At 43.8% G+C, this 18,332-nt stretch overlaps 9 non-coding genes across 9 annotated transcripts; 6 read left to right on the plus strand and 3 right to left on the minus strand.

Moving 5' to 3' along the window:
- Positions 1 to 445: 445 nt before the first annotated feature.
- On the plus strand, positions 446 to 609 carry LOC135029695 (U1 spliceosomal RNA). Its single transcript, XR_010225796.1, has one exon. It is a non-coding gene; the product is annotated as a U1 spliceosomal RNA (small nuclear RNA).
- A 152-nt stretch (positions 610 to 761) lies between these two features.
- Positions 762 to 924, plus strand: LOC135029573 (U1 spliceosomal RNA). The gene has a single exon (XR_010225691.1). It is a non-coding gene; the product is annotated as a U1 spliceosomal RNA (small nuclear RNA).
- Positions 925 to 1,595: 671 nt separating this feature from the next.
- On the plus strand, positions 1,596 to 1,760 carry LOC135029491 (U1 spliceosomal RNA). Its single transcript, XR_010225618.1, has one exon. It is a non-coding gene; the product is annotated as a U1 spliceosomal RNA (small nuclear RNA).
- Positions 1,761 to 1,912: 152 nt separating this feature from the next.
- Positions 1,913 to 2,075, plus strand: LOC135029620 (U1 spliceosomal RNA). The gene has a single exon (XR_010225725.1). It is a non-coding gene; the product is annotated as a U1 spliceosomal RNA (small nuclear RNA).
- Positions 2,076 to 2,746: 671 nt separating this feature from the next.
- On the plus strand, positions 2,747 to 2,910 carry LOC135029698 (U1 spliceosomal RNA). Its single transcript, XR_010225799.1, has one exon. It is a non-coding gene; the product is annotated as a U1 spliceosomal RNA (small nuclear RNA).
- A 6,632-nt stretch (positions 2,911 to 9,542) lies between these two features.
- LOC135029640 (U5 spliceosomal RNA) lies at positions 9,543 to 9,658 on the minus strand. Its single transcript, XR_010225741.1, has one exon. It is a non-coding gene; the product is annotated as a U5 spliceosomal RNA (small nuclear RNA).
- Positions 9,659 to 9,944: 286 nt separating this feature from the next.
- LOC135029677 (U5 spliceosomal RNA) lies at positions 9,945 to 10,061 on the minus strand. The gene has a single exon (XR_010225778.1). It is a non-coding gene; the product is annotated as a U5 spliceosomal RNA (small nuclear RNA).
- A 270-nt stretch (positions 10,062 to 10,331) lies between these two features.
- Positions 10,332 to 10,447, minus strand: LOC135029636 (U5 spliceosomal RNA). Its single transcript, XR_010225737.1, has one exon. It is a non-coding gene; the product is annotated as a U5 spliceosomal RNA (small nuclear RNA).
- A 144-nt stretch (positions 10,448 to 10,591) lies between these two features.
- LOC135029539 (U1 spliceosomal RNA) lies at positions 10,592 to 10,755 on the plus strand. The gene has a single exon (XR_010225663.1). It is a non-coding gene; the product is annotated as a U1 spliceosomal RNA (small nuclear RNA).
- The last annotated feature ends 7,577 nt before the right edge of the window (positions 10,756 to 18,332 follow it).

The raw sequence follows: 18,332 nt of genomic DNA on the forward strand, positions 1-18,332 counted from the left end.
GAAATCAGCTTGAATGCTTCAGGGGCTGGGGCATGGCCAACATGAGCCCCACACCGAAGGAGGGTGGGGGTGTTTAATGCGAACTAAGGGTCATCCAAGCGCCGCAAAAGGCCGCCATGCCCTGCATACCCCTTTTCTCTTTTCATATGCAGATGAGGGTTCCAGCCAACTTTGGCCCACTGCTTGGATGACATCACTGTATGCAAATCCGTCTTCTGCAGACCTTCCCCCAGGAATGCTTGAACTAGTTGTTGCATTTGGTTTGTTGTTTGGGGGTGCTTCAGTATTAGGCAGCCTTCTGCCCTCCCATGTTCATCTGAAAATATGTGTTCTCCCGGCAGTTGTTGTCCCCAGATGAGAGTTCCTTTGTGCTGCCTCAGTTGAATCTCCTTTACTTGACAGAGATGTGCCTGAGCAGCGGCCCTCCCCAGCCCTTTCCCAAATCATACTTATTTTGCATAGGAGATACCATGGTCATAAAGATTGTTCTCCCAGGGTGAGGTTCATTCATTGCATTCTGGGTATGCTGACCCCTGTGATTTCCCCAAATGTGGGAAACTCAACTGCATTATTTGTGGTAGTGGGGGACTGTGTTTGTGTTTTCCTCTGGTCAGCTCTGGTAAAAGTCAGATTTCTTTGTCTCAGATCTTCCTCTAGCCTTGTTCTTCTTTCGAGAGTTCCATTGTGCTGCCTCAGTTTGATCTCCTTCACTTGACAGGGGGGTACCCAAGCAGCGACCCTCCCCAGCTCTAGCCCAACTCCTACATACCTGCCAGGTGAGATACTATGATCATGAAGGTGCTTCTCCCAGGGCAAGGCTCACCCATTGCACTCTGGGTGTGCTGCTCCTGCGATTTCCCCAAATGTGGGAAACTTGACTGCATAATTTGTGTTTCCCCTGGTCGGCTCTCGTATAATTCAGATCTCTTTGTCTCAGGTCTCTCTCCAGCCTAGTTTGCTGTCTGTTTCTACTTCTCTTTTCTTGAGCCGCTGCCTTCTATGCCCTTGTGCACTCTCCTGACTTCTCCTGTCTGCTTACTTTGTGCCTTCCAACGCACAATGCAAACTACAGGTAGTGCTGCAGGGCCCACACCCTTTTACTTGCCTTTCAGAGCAGCTCTGGAGCTGTTACAGTGCCCAGCTGCTGCAAGAAATCAGCTTGAATGCTTCAGGGGCTGGGGCATAGCCAACATGAGCCCCACACCGACGGAGGGTGGAGGTGTTTAATGCGAACTAAGGGTCATCCAAGCGCCGCAAAAGGCCGCCATGCCCTGCATACCCCTTTTCTCTTTTCATATGCAGATGAGGGTTCCAGCCAACTTTGGCCCACTGCTTGGATGACATCATCGTATGCAAATCCGTCTTCTGCAGACCTTTTCCCAGGAATGCTTGTACTAGTTGTTGCATTTGGTTTGTTGTTTGGGGGTGCTTCAGTATTAGGCAGCCTTCTGCTCTCCCATGTTCATCTGAAAATATGTGTTCTCCCTGCAGTTGTTGTCCCCAGATGAGAGTTCCCTTGTGCTGCCTCAGTTGAATCTCCTTTACTTGACAGAGATGTGCCTGAGCAGCGGCCCTCCCCAGCCCTATCCCAAATCATACTTATTTTGCATAGGAGATACCATTGTCATGAAGATTGTTCTCCCAGGGTGAGGTTCATTCATTGCATTCTGGGTATGTTGACCCCTGTGATTTCCCCAAATGTGGGGAAACTCGACTGCATTATTTGTGGTAGTGGGGGACTGTGTTTGTGCTTTCCTCTGGTCAGCTCTGGTAAAAGTCAGATTTCTTTGTCTCAGATCTTCCTCTAGCCTTGTTCTTTTTTCGAGAGTTTCCTTGTGCTGCCTCAGTTGGAGCTCCTTCACTTGACAGGGGGGTGCCCGAACAGCGACCCTCCCCAGCTCTAGCCCAACTCCTACTTACCTGCCAGGTGAGATACTATGATCAGGAAGGTGCTTCTCCCAGGGCAAGGCTCACCCAATGCACTCTGGGTGTGCTGCTCCTACGATTTCCCCAAATGTGGGACACTTGATTACATAATTTGTGTTTCCTCTGGTCGGCTCTCGTATAATTCAGATCTCTTTGTCTCAGGTCTCTCTCCAGCCTAGTTTGCTGTCTGTTTCCACTTCTCTTTTCTTGAGCCGCTCCCTTCTATGCCCTTGTGCACTATCCTGACTTCTCCCGTCTGCTTACTTTGTGCCTTCCAAAGCACAATGCAAACTACAGGTAGTGCTGCAGGGCCCACACCCTTTTACTTGCTTTACAGAGCAGCTCTGGAGCTGTTACAGTGCCCAGCTGCTGCAAGAAATCAGCTTGAATGCTTCAGGGGCTGGGGCATAGCCAACATGAGCCCCACACCGAAGGAAGGTGGAGGTGTTTAATGCGAACTAGGGGTCATCCAAGCGCCGCAAAAGGCCGCCATGCCCTGCACACCCCATTTTTATTTTCATATGCAGACGAGGGTTGAAGCCAACTTTGACCCACTGCTTGGATGACATCACCATATGCAAATCCATCTGCTGCAGGCCTTCCCCCAGGAATGCTTGCACTAGTAGTTGCATTTGGTTTGTTGTTTGGGGGTGCTTCAGTATTAGGCAGCCTTCTGCCCTCCCATGTTCATCTGAAAATATGTGTTCTCCCTGCAGTTGTTGTCCCCAGATGAGAGTTCCCTTGTGTTGCCTCAGTTGAATCTCCTTTACTTGACAGAGATGTGCCTGAGCAGCGGCCCTCCCCAGCCCTATCCCAAATCATACTTATTTTGCATAGGAGATACCATGGTCATGAAGATTGTTTTCCCAGGGTGAGGTTCATTCATTGCACTCTGGGTATGCTGACCCCTGTGATTTCCCCAAATGTGGGAAACTCGACTGCATTATTTGTGGTAGTGGGGGACTGTGTTTGTGCTTTCCTCTGGTCAGCTCTGGTAAAAGTCAGATTTCTTTGTCTCAGATCTTCCTCTAGCCTTGTTCTTCTTTCGAGAGTTCCCTTGTGCTGCCTCAGTTGGATCTCCTTCACTTGACAGGGGGTGCCCGAGCAGCAATCCTCCACAGCTCTAGCCCAACTCCTACTTACCTGCCAGGTGAGATACTATGATCTTCACTGTTAGGGCAATCAGGATGTGGAATTCCCTGCCAGGGAAGGTGGTAATGGCGGACTCTGTAATTGGATTTAAAAAAGGAATGGATACATTTCTGAATGAAAAAGCTATCCAAGGTTATAATACTTAAAATATCAACATGGTTAATCCGGGGGTAACATGAGTTATAGTAGTTAACTAGTCATAAAACATTATTCAGCAAGTATGTAGAATCATCACAACTTAAAACAGGTTGAACACGATGGGCAATTTGCCTCTATTCAACCTCAAAAACTATGTTACTATATGTTACTATATTACTATGTTACTGTAGTATACAGAACACCACAATGAAATGAGCAGTGATAGTGAGCACTGATGAGGATACTAGAACTGACACTGAGCAGCACGATGCAGCACTGGACTATTAGTAATGTACTGTAGTATGCTGAGCACCACAATGCAGCACAAGACAATGAGCAGTGATACTGAGCACTGATGAGGATACTACTGAGAACTGACACTGAGCAGGAGAGACACACTACTAGTATTACTGAGCAGCAATAAGTAACCACTGATACTGAGCACTGATATTGAGATTTCCACTGAGAGAACATAGCCACGTCCTCTCCGCTCTCTCTTCAATGCACGAGTAAAAATGGCGGCAACGCGCAGCTCTTTATATGGAATCCGAATCTCGCGAGAATCCGACAGCGGGATGATGACATTTTCCCTTGTTCAGGTTTTCCGAGTCAGGCGGGAACAACCGAGCCTGCCTCGGACCAGTGTAAACCACGTGGAGTTCGTCGGGAATTCGGTTCTCGGAGAACCGAACCCGCTCCTCTCTACCTTATACCCATCAATTTTTTTATTTTCAATCTAAGCCCCTGCAGTTTTCTGTAAGCATCTGCTTCGCTATGATGATCAACAAGTCACAAGGGCAAACACTCAGGGCTTGAGGCGTAGATCTTAGGACCAGCTGCTACAAGCATGGCAGAGGTGTCACTATCACTGGTGACACCCAGAGAGGTGGCGAGGGAGATTGTAATGCAGTGCGCGCAGATAAGCAGTGCAATGGTAAAAAGGAGGCATGGTTTCATAGGTAGGGGCGTGGCCTGGTGGCCTGAATCTACATTTTGTTGCTCCGGGTGTCCCGGGGGTTGGGGGCTGCACCCGGGGACTAGTGTGTGTGCGGTGCTGGCTCCTGCACAGTGACAGTGCATGGCCACCGAGCATGACGCCTCCATTCTTGACCATGCTGTAATTGCAGTCGCACTGCAGTTCAGCGTGATCATATAAAATGGTGTAGCCTCCTGCTGGTGCAGACTGTATGTGCGCGCAGGAAGCCGCCACCATTTTTGTGATCACAGCGGCTGAATGTGATGTCATACAGCCGCTGTGACCACGCCCCCTGTGTCTCCTCCGTTGCAGACCCCATTTTGAAGCCTTGCCCCCGCACCGCTCCATCCCTGACTTGGAAATGGAGTGTTGCTGACCCCCCTTTCCCCCCCCCCCCCGCCCCGATTGACAGGCAGAGGCGATCGCATTCTCTGCGGGGTGCCGCAGAAAATGCAGGCACATGCGTATGCTCTTAGCAATTTTTGCAGTTGGATCGCTTATTGTGATTGCAATCCAACCTGAATCAGGCCCTATTACCTATCACAATGCGCTGCGGGCAGTACAAAATTGGGTTAATATAGGAGTAAAACTCCCAGACCTGTGCTCCTTAACTGTACCTGGTGGCTAGTGGAGCGGCTGCCCAGTAATCAGTGTCCACGCCAGTGCGCACACGGTCCACCCCCTACGGCCACGCTCCCCTTCATCAGCGGCCTCGTGATCCGGAAGGGCGGTGTGTGTGTGACTGACCTTAGGAAGAAACTGGAGCCTCCGCTGCAGTGACCCAGCAACCAGGGCACGGGAGTATACAGCGCCGCTGGGAGTGATGAAGCTGCAGTAAAGATGTCTATTAGACCTAGCCTGCTGCAGCCCTTGTAGATTCTCATAAAACAAGTTCTTCTTTTCTTGTCAAAATTAATAGCTAAGAATAGGCTGCTTGAGGCAGGCCCCTGTTAAGAGGCCTGCTACTGAAGGCACCAACTACAAACTGAGCTCCCTGTTCATGGAAGCGGGGTTATAGAGGAGAATGCACTGAGCATCTTGGGAACAGTCAAAAGCTTTGAGCCGGTTGGTGCCTCAGATCAAGATCCTACTCTACACCCGAATGTGAATCCTTGTGGAGTCCAGTGTACCCCACAGAAGAAATTAATGTGTCACACCCATTGGCAGCAACCTTAGAATAGCTGCTGACGGGCACAATTGAGAAAGGAAGGGGGGGGGGGGGACATTTGAATCCAGCACATAGATGCAATTCAAATATGTAATTTGTACCTTCCTATTTTAAAATATAATGGATGAACCTCACCCTGTGAGAACAATCTTCATGATCAAGAGATCTCATATGCAAAATAAGTATGAGTTGGGATAGGGCTGGGGAGGGTGGCTGCTCGGGCAGCCCCTCCCCCGTCAAGTTAAGGAGATTCAACTGAGGACGCACAAGGGAACTCTCGTCTGGGGACAACAACTGCAGGGAGACCACATCTGTTCAGATGAACATGGGAGGGTGGAAGGCTGCCTAATATTGAAGCACCATCAAATATCAAACCATATGCAACAACTAGTACAAGCATTCCAGGGGGAAGGTCTGCAGAAGACGGATTTGCATACGGTGATGTCATCCAAGCAGTGGACCAAAGTTGGCTGGAACCCTCATCTGCATATGAAAAGAGAAAAGGGGCATGCAGGGCATGGCGGCCTTTTGCGGTGCTTGGATGACCCCTAGTTCGCATTAAACACCCCCACCCTCCTTTGGTGTGGGGCTCATGTTGGCCATGCCCCATCCCCTGAAGCATTCAAGCTGATTTCTTGCAGCAGCTGGGCACTGTAACAGCTCCAGAGCTGTTCTGTAAGGCAAGTAAAAGGGTGTGGGCCCTGCAGCACCACCTGTAGTTCGCATTGTGCGTTGGAAGGCACAAAGTAAGCAGACGGGAGGAGAAGTCAGGATAGTGCGCAAGGGCATCCTTTTCTCTTAGTCCGTAGAGGATGCTGGGGTCACATTAAGAACCATGGGGTATAGACGGGATCCGCAAGAGACATGGGCACTTTAAGACTTTCAAAGGGTGTGAACTGGCTCCTCCCTCTATGCCCCTCCTCCAGACTCCAGTTATAGGAACTGAGCCCAGGGAGACGGACATTTCGAGGAAAGGATTTATTGTTAAACTAAGGTGAGCATCTTACCAGCTCACACCTTAAGCATGCCGCAGAACGTGGCATTCAACAGAACACAAGCCAACGGCATGAACAATTGCAGCAAAAAGCTGACCAGAACCATAACACAACATGTGTATAACCACAAGTAATAACTGCAGACACAGTATGGACTGGGACGGGTGCCCAGCATCCTCTACGGACTAAGAGAAAAGGATTTACCGGTAGGTATTAAAATCCTATTTTCTCATACGACCTAGAGGATGCTGGGGTCACATTAAGAACCATGGGGTTATACCAAAGCTCTTGAACGGGTGGGAGAGTGCGTACGACTCTGCAGCACCGAATGACCCAACTTGAGGTTATCATCAGCCAAGGTATCAAACTTGTAAAACTTAGCAAAAGTGTTTACTAAATAGCTGCTCGGCAAAATTGCAATGCCGAGACTCCCCGACCAGCTGCCCAGGATGAACCCACCTTTCTAGTAGAATGGGTCTTCACCTATTTCAGTAACGGCAATCCTGCCGTGGAATGAGCATGCTGAATCTTACCACAGATCCAGCGCATAATGGTCTACATGGAAGCAGGACACCCAATCCTGTTGGGAGCATACAGGACAAACAGAGCCTCTGTTTTCCTAATCTGAACCGTTCTGGTGACATAAATTTTCAAAGTTCTGACCACAGCCAGAGACTTTGACTCAACGAAGGTGTCAGTGGCCAAAGGCACCATGTGGAAAGATGAACCACCTTCGGCAGAAATTGTTGACGTGTCCTCAATTCTGCTCTATCTTCATGAAAGATCAAATAAAGGCTCTTGTGATACTGCATGGTTTGTACTGTTTTCCATGTGCTCCCAGATCTTTCAAGCAAGTAGCATGGTCAAGAAAGTTCTGTTTGAAAAGTAACAACATTTACTGTCATTGTTATAGAATTTGGGAGAAAAAACAAGAAGAAATCTGCACTGTTGACGCACTGGACAGAATGAATGAATCATAAAATATAACCTTTATTAAGTATGTATTAAAATTGGATAAATATTAATATTATTATCCCAAACTGCAGTGAAACATAAAGGTTAAAATCACAGAACTAACATACATGTGCATAAGAAGAATAAAGAGATGTGAAAAAAAGGTTTAAAAAGCGTGTCCGTGTGTGATTATTTTTGAAGGCACAACCCTGGCGGGGTTGTTTATATAGATATATATGTTGCTAATAATCACTTTCTAGCGTAATGTTATTAAATAGCTGTTAGTATCTATGTCGTCAGGTACCACTGGGTCGTATCCTATATACTCCCTTCACTCAATAGGGGTTACCTCCCGGGAAGCCATCCCCATTGGCGAATTTGTGGGGGTGATTGAGTATAACCGGTAAGCTAACCTCCAATTTGTGGGGTGCTTAGGTAGATGGGGATCACTTATTTCTCTGTGTCCCCTAAGACTATATTCCTAAATTCAATACCATAGGGGGATAGCTTTCTATATCGGATAAGGAATCACTTGATAGGGAAATCTCTATGCATCATGGAAAGATCATATTTATTAATATCCAAACTAAAAAAATGATGAATAGCTTTAATTTAGCTGTTTAGATATAGTTAATTGGCGAGATATACCAACAGGTGCGGTTGCCTTAAGGAATATGGCAATTCCAATATAAATAGCAGCCCTCCTTCATATAATCAGCCAGATCTTATTAAATCTGGTCCAGATATAGCCGTTCAGATATACTTAATTGACAACATATATCAATCGGTGGGGATGCCTTAAGGAATATAGCAATTCCAATTCTCATATAAATAGCAACCTTCCTTCATATATTCAGCCAGATCTTATTTAATCTGATCTAGGCGTAGGCAATAATGCTTTCCTTAGAGGTATAGCCACCTCAATTCTTATTAGGAAGCAAAGTGTCTGTCATAATGGTTTATCCAATTCATCTAAGAAATAATATATTCCATGTGTCAGAGATTCATTACTCTCTATTTACACTGTTAAAGAGTTAATTCTTATTATGTTACAGTGTAATGAAATTATCATATAGGGAGATGTGGCAATTCCATGTGCTATATATATAATAACCCTTAGTGGTCCAGATTCCACAATGAGGAATTTTCTTATAAACCGCTGAAACACACAGCTGTTTGACTGACTTCCAAATATATCTATCTCACTTTGTAACAGTCTTATGATAGAGAAACTGTTACATATTCGGTCACTTAGTTATCTAAAGGTAAACAGACTCAGTGTGAGGGTAATATAATATATCAAATGCGCTGTCAATAATCGTGGTAACTGGTGTAATAATGTGGTATATTGAGTATGCTAGTAAGGCATATAACTGCTCTCCAGCCTTTAAGTGTTACCAATCAATTTGTTACACTGTAAAGGATTTATGGTGTCCTGTTAGGACATGCAGCTGCTAGGCTGACTCAAAGATTTATCCATTTGTAACAATTATGTAACAGTTATATACATGTTACTGGTATTACATAGAAATAGTATGACACAGGCCAGCAGTCCCATGTGTCTAGATTCCACAATAGGAGATTTTCTTTGTCTTATAAACTGCTGGAACACACAGCTGCTAGACTGACTTCAAATATATATATTACTTTGTAACAGTCTTATAGTAAAGAGACTGTTACACACTGTCATTTAGTTATCTCAAGGTTAGCAGATTCTGTGTGAGGATAGTGTTCTGTTAGAACATGCAGCTGCTAGGCTGACTCATAGAAAATGTATCCATTTGTAACAAATGACACATACAGCATTAAATTAATATCTATAGCAGCCCATGTGACATCTCTACTCTTATCATAATTGTCTGGTTATTGCCAATCTGGACAGCAGGAGTGATATATATTCACTAGTCCCAATATCCCATCATATAAATATACCCACACTGATATACTTTCTTATCAAGAGTTATTAGTAGCTATCTGTATGCACTTTAGACATTGTAATTGCTAAGTGACATCATATCTAGTGTATTCCTTTCTTATAGCTCAGCTTCTATTCCCTATTAGTGGAGACTAACAGCTAACATCATAATCATATATTTTTGTTTTATAACATTTCACATGAGTCAAATACACGAGGACACGCCGTGCCCTACACGCGTGTTTCACTGCATCTATGGCAACTTACATTAAAGCTAACAAGAAAGCACACTCGTTCTGTCTTTAAACAGATAAAAGAAACCCCAATTATATGGGGCATGCAAAAATTTAGATAAAACTCAGTTTTGCTCCTCTCCACGGAAATCTTTAGTAAAAGGCGAAAGATTTGTTCGTTCTGAAGAGAAACCAGAGCATGACCAAGATTCCACCTGTCGCCTGAGTGCCATGCCAGCAGTCCTCATTCAGCTCAAAGTGAGCACCCAATATGAAAGAAAGAAAGCAGATTTCTCACCAGGCTTCCCCTTGCTATAAGCATGGTTTGTACTCTTTTCCATGTGCTCCCAGATCTTTCAAGCAATTAGTATGGTCAAGAAAGTTCTGCTTGAAAAGAAACAGACATTTACTGTCATTGTTATACAAATAAACTTACATTAAAGCCAACAAGAAAGCTCACTCGTTCTGTCTTTAAACTGATAAAAGAAACCCCAATAATATGGGGCATGCAAAAATTGAGATAAAACTCAGTTTTGCTCCTCTCCACGGATAATCTTTAATAAAAGGCGAAAGATTTGTTCATTCTGAAGAGAAACCAGAGCATGACCAAGATTCCACCTGTCGCCTGAGTGCCATGCCAGCAGTCCTCATTCAGATCAAAGTGAGCGCCCAATTTGAAAGAAAGCAGATTTCTCACCTGGCTTCTCCTTGCTATAAGCATGGTTTGTACTGTATTCCATGTGCTCCCAGATCTTTCAAGCAAGTAGCATGGTCAAGAAAGTTCTGTTTGAAAAGAAACAAACATTTACTGTAATTTCTATGCAAATGAGCTTTCATTAAAGCACACTCATTCTATCTTTAAACCGATAAAAGAAACCCCAAAAAGATGGGGCATGCAAAAATTGAGGTAAAACTCAGTTTTGCTCCTCTCCACGGAAATCTTTAGTAAAAGGCGAAAGATTTGTTCGTTCTGAAGAGAAACCAGAGCATGACCAAGATTTTCATCTGAAAATATGTGTTCTCCCTGCAGTTGTTGTCCCCAGATGAGAGTTCCCTTGTGCTGCCTCAGTTGAATCTCCTTTACTTGACAGAGATGTGCCTGAGCAGCGGCCCTCCCCAGCCCTATCCCAAATCATACTTATTTTGCATAGGAGATACCATGGTCATGAAGATTGTTCTCCCAGGGTGAGGTTCATTCATTGCATTCTGGGTATGCTGACCCCTGTGATTTCCCCAAATGTGGGAAACTCGACTGCATTATTTGTGGTAGTGGGGGACTGTGTTTGTGCTTTCCTCTGGTCAGCTCTGGTAAAAGTCAGATTTCTTTGTCTCAGATCTTCCTCTAGCCTTGTTCTTCTTTCGAGAGTTCCCTTGTGCTGCCTCAGTTGGATCTCCTTCACTTGACAGGGGGTGCCCGAGCAGCAATCCTCCACAGCTCTAGCCCAACTCCTACTTACCTGCCAGGTGAGATACTATGATCTTCACTGTTAGGGCAATCAGGATGTGGAATTCCCTGCCAGGGAAGGTGGTAATGGCGGACTCTGTAATTGGATTTAAAAAAGGAATGGATACATTTCTGAATGAAAAAGCTATCCAAGGTTATAATACTTAAAATATCAACATGGTTAATCCGGGGGTAACATGAGTTATAGTAGCTAACTAGTCATAAAACATTATTCAGCAAGTATGTAGAATCATCACAACTTAAAACAGGTTGAACACGATGGGCAATTTGCCTCTATTCAACCTCAAAAACTATGTTACTATATGTTACTATAATACTATGTTACTGTAGTATACAGAAAACCAAAATGCAATGAACAGTGATAGTGAGCACTGATGAGGATACTAGAACTGACACTGAGCAGCAAGATGCAGCACTGGACTATTAGTAATGTACTGTAGTATGCTGAGCACCACAATGCAGCACAAGACAATGAGCAGTGATCTGAGCACTGATGAGGATACTACTGAGAACTGACACTGAGCAGGAGAGACACACTACTAGTATTACTGAGCAGCAATAAGTAACCACTGATACTAAGCACTGCTATTGAGATTTCCACTGAGAGAACATAGCCACGTCCATTCCGCTCTCTCTTCAATGCACGAGTAAAAATGGCGGCAACGCGCAGCTCTTTATATGGAATCCGAATCTCGCGAGAATCCGACAGCGGGATGATGACATTTTCCCTTGTTCAGGTTTTCCGAGTCAGGCGGGAACAACCGAGCCTGCCTCGGACCAGTGTAAACCACGTGGAGTTCGTGGGGAATTCGGTTCTCGGAGAACCGAACCCGCTCCTCTCTACCTTATACCCATCAATTTTTTTATTTTCAATCTAAGCCCCTGCAGTTTTCTGTAAGCATCTGCTTCGCTATGATGATCAACAAGTCACAAGGGCAAACACTCAGGGCTTGAGGCGTAGATCTTAGGACCAGCTGCTACAAGCATGGCAGAGGTGTCACTATTACTGGTGACACCCAGAGAGGTGGCGAGGGAGATTGTAATGCAGTGCGCGCAGATAAGCAGCGCAATGGTAAAAAGGAGGCATGGTTTCATAGGTAGGGACGTGGCCTGGTGGCCTGAATCTACATTTTGTTGCTCCGGGTGTCCCGGGGGTTGGGGACTGCACCCGGGGACTAGTGTGTGAGCGGTGCTGGCTCCTGCACAGTGAAAAGGCATGGCCACCCAGCATGACGCCTCCCTTCTTGACCATGCTGTAATTGCAGTCGCACTGCAGTTCAGCGTGATCATAAAAAATGGTGTAGCCTCCTGCTGGTGCAGACTGTATGTGCGCGCAGGAAGCCGCCACCATTTTTGTGATCACAGCGGCTGAATGTGATGTCATACAGCCGCTGTGACCACGCCCCCTGTGTCTCCTCCATTGCAGACCCCATTTTGAAGCCTTGCACCCGCACCGCTCCATCCCTCACTTGGAAATGGAGTGTTGCTGACCCACCTATCCCCCCCCCCCCGCCCCGATTGACAGGCAGAGGCGATCGCATTCTCTGCGGGGTGCCGCAGAAAATGCAGGCACATGCGTATGCTCTTAGCAATTTTTGCAGTTGGATCGCTTATTGTGATTGCAATCCAACCTGAATCAGGCCCTATTACCTATCACAATGCGCTGCGGGCAGTACAAAATTGGGTTAATATAGGAGAAAAACCCCCAGACCTGTGCTCCTTAACTGTACCTGGTGGCTAGTGGAGCGGCTGCCCAGTAATCAGTGTCCACGCCAGTGCGCACACGGTCCACCCCCTACGGCCACGCTCCCCTTCAACAGCGGCCTCGTGATCCGGAAGGGTGGTGTGTGTGTGACTGACCTTAGGATGAAACCGGAGCCTCCGCTGCAGTGACCCAGCAACCAGGGCACGGGAGTATACAGCGTCGCTGGGAGTGATGAAGCTGCAGTAAAGATGTCTATTAGACCTAGCCTGCTGCAGCCCTTGTAGATTCTCATAAAACAAGTTCTTCTTTTCTTGTCAAAATTTATAGCTAAGAATAGGCTGCCTGAGGCAGGCCCCTGTTAAGTGGCCTGCTACTGAAGGCACCAACTACAAACTGAGCTCCCTGTTCATGGAAGCGGGGTTATAGAGGAGAATGCACTGAGCATCTTGGGAACAGTCAAAAGCTTTGAGCCGGTTGGTGCCTCAGATCAAGATCCTACTCTACACCCCAATGTGAATCCTTGTGGAGTCCAGTGTACCCCACAGAAGAAATTAATGTGTCACACCCATTGGCAGCAACCTTAGAATAGCTGCTGACGGGCACAATTGAGAATGGAAGGGGGGGGGGGACATTTGAATCCAGCACATAAATGCAATTCAAATATGTAATTTGTACCTTCCTATTTTAAAATATAATGGATGAACCTCACCCTGTGAGAACAATCTTCATGATCAAGAAATCTCATATGCAAAATAAATATGAGTTGGGATAGGGCTGGGGAGGGTGTCTGCTCTGGCAGCCCCTCCCCCGTCAAGTTAAGGAGATTCAACTGAGGAAGCACAAGGGAACTCTCGTCTGGGGACAACAACTGCAGGGAGACCACATCTTTTCAGATGAACATGGGAGGGCGGAAGGCTGCCTAATACTGAAGCACCATCAAATATCAAACCATATGCAACATCTAGTACAAGCATTCCTGGGGGAAGGTCTGCAGCAGACGGATTTGCATACAGTGATGTTATCCAAGCAGTGGGCCAAAGTTGGCTGGAACCCTCATCTGCATATGAAAAGAGAAAAGGGGCGTGCAGGGCATGGCGGCCTTTTGCAGTGCTTGGATGACCCCTAGTTCTCATTAAACACCCCCACCCTCCTTTGGTGTGGGGCTCATGTTGGCCATGCCCCATCCCCTGAAGCATTCAAGCTGATTTCTTGCAGCAGCTGGGCACTGTAACAGCTCCAGAGCTGTTCTGTAAGGCAAGTAAAAGGGTGTGGGCCCTGCAGCACCACCTGTAGTTCGCATTGTGCGTTGGAAGGCACAAAGTAAGCAGACGGGAGGAGAAGTCAGGATAGTGCGCAAGGGCATCCTTTTCTCTTAGTCCGTAGAGGATGCTGGGGTCACATTAAGAACCATGGGGTATAGACGGGATCCGCAAGAGACATGGGCACTTTAAGACTATCAAAGGGTGTGAACTGGCTCCTCCCTCTATGCCCCTCCTCCAGACTCCAGTTATAGGAACTGTGCCCAGGGAGACGGACATTTCGAGGAAAGGATTTATTGTTAAACTAAGGTGAGCATCTTACCAGCTCACACCTTAAGCATGCCGCAGAACGTGGCATTCAACAGAACACAAGCCAACGGCATGAACAATTGCAGCAAAAAGCTGACCAGAACCATAACACAACATGTGTATAACCACAAGTAATAACTGCAGACACAGTATGGACTGGGACGGGTGCCCAGCATCCTCTACAGACTAAGAGAAAAGGATTTACCGGTAGGTATTAAAATCCTATTTTCTCATACGACCTAGAGGATGCTGGGGTCACATTAAGAACCATGGGGTTATACCAAAGCTCTTGAACGGGTGGAAGAGTGCGTACGACTCTGCAGCACCGAATGACCCAACTTGAGGTTATCATCGGCAAGGATGCAGTGGCGTTAATGTTTCCTGGTGTCAACCTGTATTATTTCAGTAGATATTGAAATGAGGATGCATCTTGCTGCCTTTCCAATGAAGCAAGTTTAATTTAGTAATAGGTGAAAAACCATCCCTACAAAGATGTTAATCAGATACTTGGCTTTGTGGACACTTTTCAGAGAACAAATTTGTTAGCATAAAAATAAAGCCAGAAAATGAAGAGCTGTTTAATCACTCAATTGGATTTTTTTGCCAGCATATTTCTTTTTCTCTGCAAACCACTGCTAAATTGTGCTTCCTAGCTGTTTTTATAAAATCACTGAATCAAATCTAACTCTGATTACATCAGAGAAGGCCAGGTACCCTACACCATAACAGGGGTTTTTGAAATTTTGACTTGTCTACTTAAAGATCACCAAAATCTGATAACAAGGTCAATTACATCCCTGGGTGGGATTGAACCACCAACCCTTTGGTTAATAACCAATCACACTAACCAATTGCGCCACAGAGACACTTTGCAAAAGTCCATACTGACAAAGGCTAATAAGCATTCATCTAGAACGTTTCCTGAAAAACTTTTAAAAGTCAATAATCTGGAGAGTTTTTGTAAGATGTTTCTTCCATCAACCAACGAAGAAACACATTGTTACTTTCCCATGATGAGTGAGTGCTTCAAGATCTCTTGCACTTACATGTGCAGCAGAGTACTGTAATGAAAGCATGCTGGGTTCATAACCCAGAGGTAGGCAGATTGAAACTATCCTCTGCTATATGCATTTTTTTTTGTTAATTAAAGTAATCCAAAACTGGGATTGATATTTTTTCTCTTTTATTTTTACTTAAAGTACAATAACTTTTACCATTTTAATATGTTTTAATAGTATATTGACAGTATTGTTTTCTTTCAAAAATCCACTTAATTTTCTTTACCCGATTATTAAAATGGTAATTGACAAAAACAAACTACATTGTCACCAGAAGAGCAATACAAAATGTACAAGTGATATATTAAAATCATCTTTCCAGCTTGAATTTCAATGATGCATTGGGGCAACGATTTTGTGAGAAACATCTTCACCCTTAAATAAAGATTTTCTTAATTCCTTACCTGTGTGCTAATTAGATATCACCTTGTTTTCACATTAAACAGACTTCCACATGAGAAAGCAGCAAGGATGCAGTGGCGTTAATGTTTCCTGGTGTCAACCTGTATTATTTCAGTAGATATTGAAATGAGGATGCATCTTGCTGCCTTTCCAATGAAGCAAGTTTAATTTAGTAATAGGTGAAAAACCATCCCTACAAAGATGTTAATCCGATACTTGGCTTTGTGGACACTTTTCAGAGAACAAATTTGTTAGCATAAAAATAAAGCCAGAAAATGAAGAGCTGTTTAATCACTCAATTGGATTTTTCTGCCAGCATATTTCATTTTCTCTGCAACCCACTGCTAAATTGTGCTTCCTAGCTGTTTTTTTATAAAATCACTTAATCAAATCTAACTCTGATTACATCAGAGTAGGCCAGGTACCCTACACCATAAGAGGGGGTTTGAAATTTTGACTTGTCTACTTAAAGATCACCAAAATCTGATGACAAGGTCAATAACATCCCTGGGTGGGATTGAACCACCAACCCTTTGGTTAATAACCAAACACACTAACCGATTGCACCACAGAGACACTTTGCAAAAGTACATACTGACAAAGGCTAATAAGCATTCATCTAGAACAATTCCTAGAAAACTTTAAAAAGTCAATAATCTGGAGAGATTTTGTAAGATGTTTCTTCCATCAACCAATGAAGAAACGCATTGGTACTTTCCCATGATGAGTGAGTGCTTCAGGATCTCTTGCACTTACATGTGCAGCAGAGTACTGCAATGGAAGCATGCTGGGCCCATAACCCAGAGGTAGGCAGATTGAAACTATCCTCTGCTATATGCATTTTTTTTTGTTAATTAAAGTAATCCAAAACTGGGATTGATATTTTTGCTCTTTTATTTTTACTTAAAGTACAATAACTTTTACCATTTTAATTTGTTTTAATAGTATATTGACAGTATTGTTTTCTTTCAAAAATCCACTTAATTTTCTTTACCCTATTATTAAAATGATAATTGACAAAAACAAACTACATTGTCACCAGAAGAGCAATACAAAATGTACAAGTGATATATTAAAATCATCTTTCCAGCTTGAATTTCAATGATGCATTGGGGCAACGATTTTGTGAGAAACATCTTCACCCTTAAATAAAGATTTTCTTAATTCCTTACCTGTGTGCTAATTAGATATCACCTTGTTTTCACATTAAACAGACTTCCACATGAGAAAGCAGCAAGGATGCAGTGGCGTTAATGTTTCCTGGTGTCAACCTGTATTATTTCAGTAGATATTGAAATGAGGATGCATCTTGCTGCCTTTCCAATGAAGCAAGTTTAATTTAGTAATAGGTGAAAAACCATCCCTACAAAGATGTTAATCAGATACTTGGCTTTGTGGACACTTTTCAGAGAACAAATTTGTTAGCATAAAAATAAAGCCAGAAAATGAAGAGCTGTTTAATCACTCAATTGGATTTTTTTGCCAGCATATTTCTTTTTCTCTGCAAACCACTGCTAAATTGTGCTTCCTAGCTGTTTTTATAAAATCACTGAATCAAATCTAACTCTGATTACATCAGAGAAGGCCAGGTACCCTACACCATAACAGGGGTTTTTGAAATTTTGACTTGTCTACTTAAATATCACCAAAATCTGATCACAAGGTCAATTACGTCCCTGGGTGGGATTGAACCACCAACCTTATGATTAATAGCTAAACACACTAACCGATTGCGCCACAGAGACACTTTGCAAAAAGAATATACTGACAAAGACTAATAAGCATTCATCTAGAACGTTTCCTAGAAAAACTTTAAAAAGTCAATAATCTGGAGAGTTTTTGTAAGATGTTTCTTCCAGCAACCAATGAAGAAACACATTGGTACTTTCGCATGATGAGTGAGTGCTTCAGGATCTCTTGCACTTACATGTGCAGCAGAGTACTGCAATGGAAGCATGCTGGGCCCATAACCCAGAGGTAGGCAGATTGAAACTATCCTTTGCTATATGCATTTTTTTTTGTTCATTAAAGTAATCCAAAACTGGGATTGATATTTTAGCTTTTATTTTTACTTAAAGTACAATAACTTTTACCATTTTAATTTGTTTTAATAGTATATTGACAGTATTGTTTTCTTTCAAAAATCCACTTAATTTTCTTTACCCTATTATTAAAATGGTAATTGACAAAAACAAACTACATTGTCACCAGAAGAGCAATACAAAATGTACAAGTGATATATTAAAATCATCTTTCCAGCTTGAATTTCAATGATGCATTGGGGCAATGATTTTGTGAGAAACATCTTTACCCTTAAATAAAGATTTTCTTAATTCCTTACCTGTGTGCTAATTAGATATCACCTTGTTTTCACATTAAACAGACTTCCACATGAGAAAGCAGCAAGGATGCAGTGGCGTTAATGTTTCCTGGTGTCAACCTGTATTATTTCAGTAGATATTGAAATGAGGATGCATCTTGCTGCCTTTCCAATGAAGCAAGTTTAATTTAGTAATAGGTGAAAAACCATCCCTACAAATATGTTAATCAGATACTTGGCTTTGTGGACACTTTTCAGAGAACAAATTTGTTATCATAAAAATAAAGCCAGAAAATGAAGAGCTGTTTAATCACTCAATTGTATTTTTCTGCCAGCATTTTTCTTTTTCTCTGCAAC

This window comes from Pseudophryne corroboree, unplaced genomic scaffold (assembly GCF_028390025.1).
Source record: "Pseudophryne corroboree isolate aPseCor3 unplaced genomic scaffold, aPseCor3.hap2 scaffold_490, whole genome shotgun sequence".
NCBI classification, from domain to species: domain Eukaryota; kingdom Metazoa; phylum Chordata; class Amphibia; order Anura; family Myobatrachidae; genus Pseudophryne; species Pseudophryne corroboree.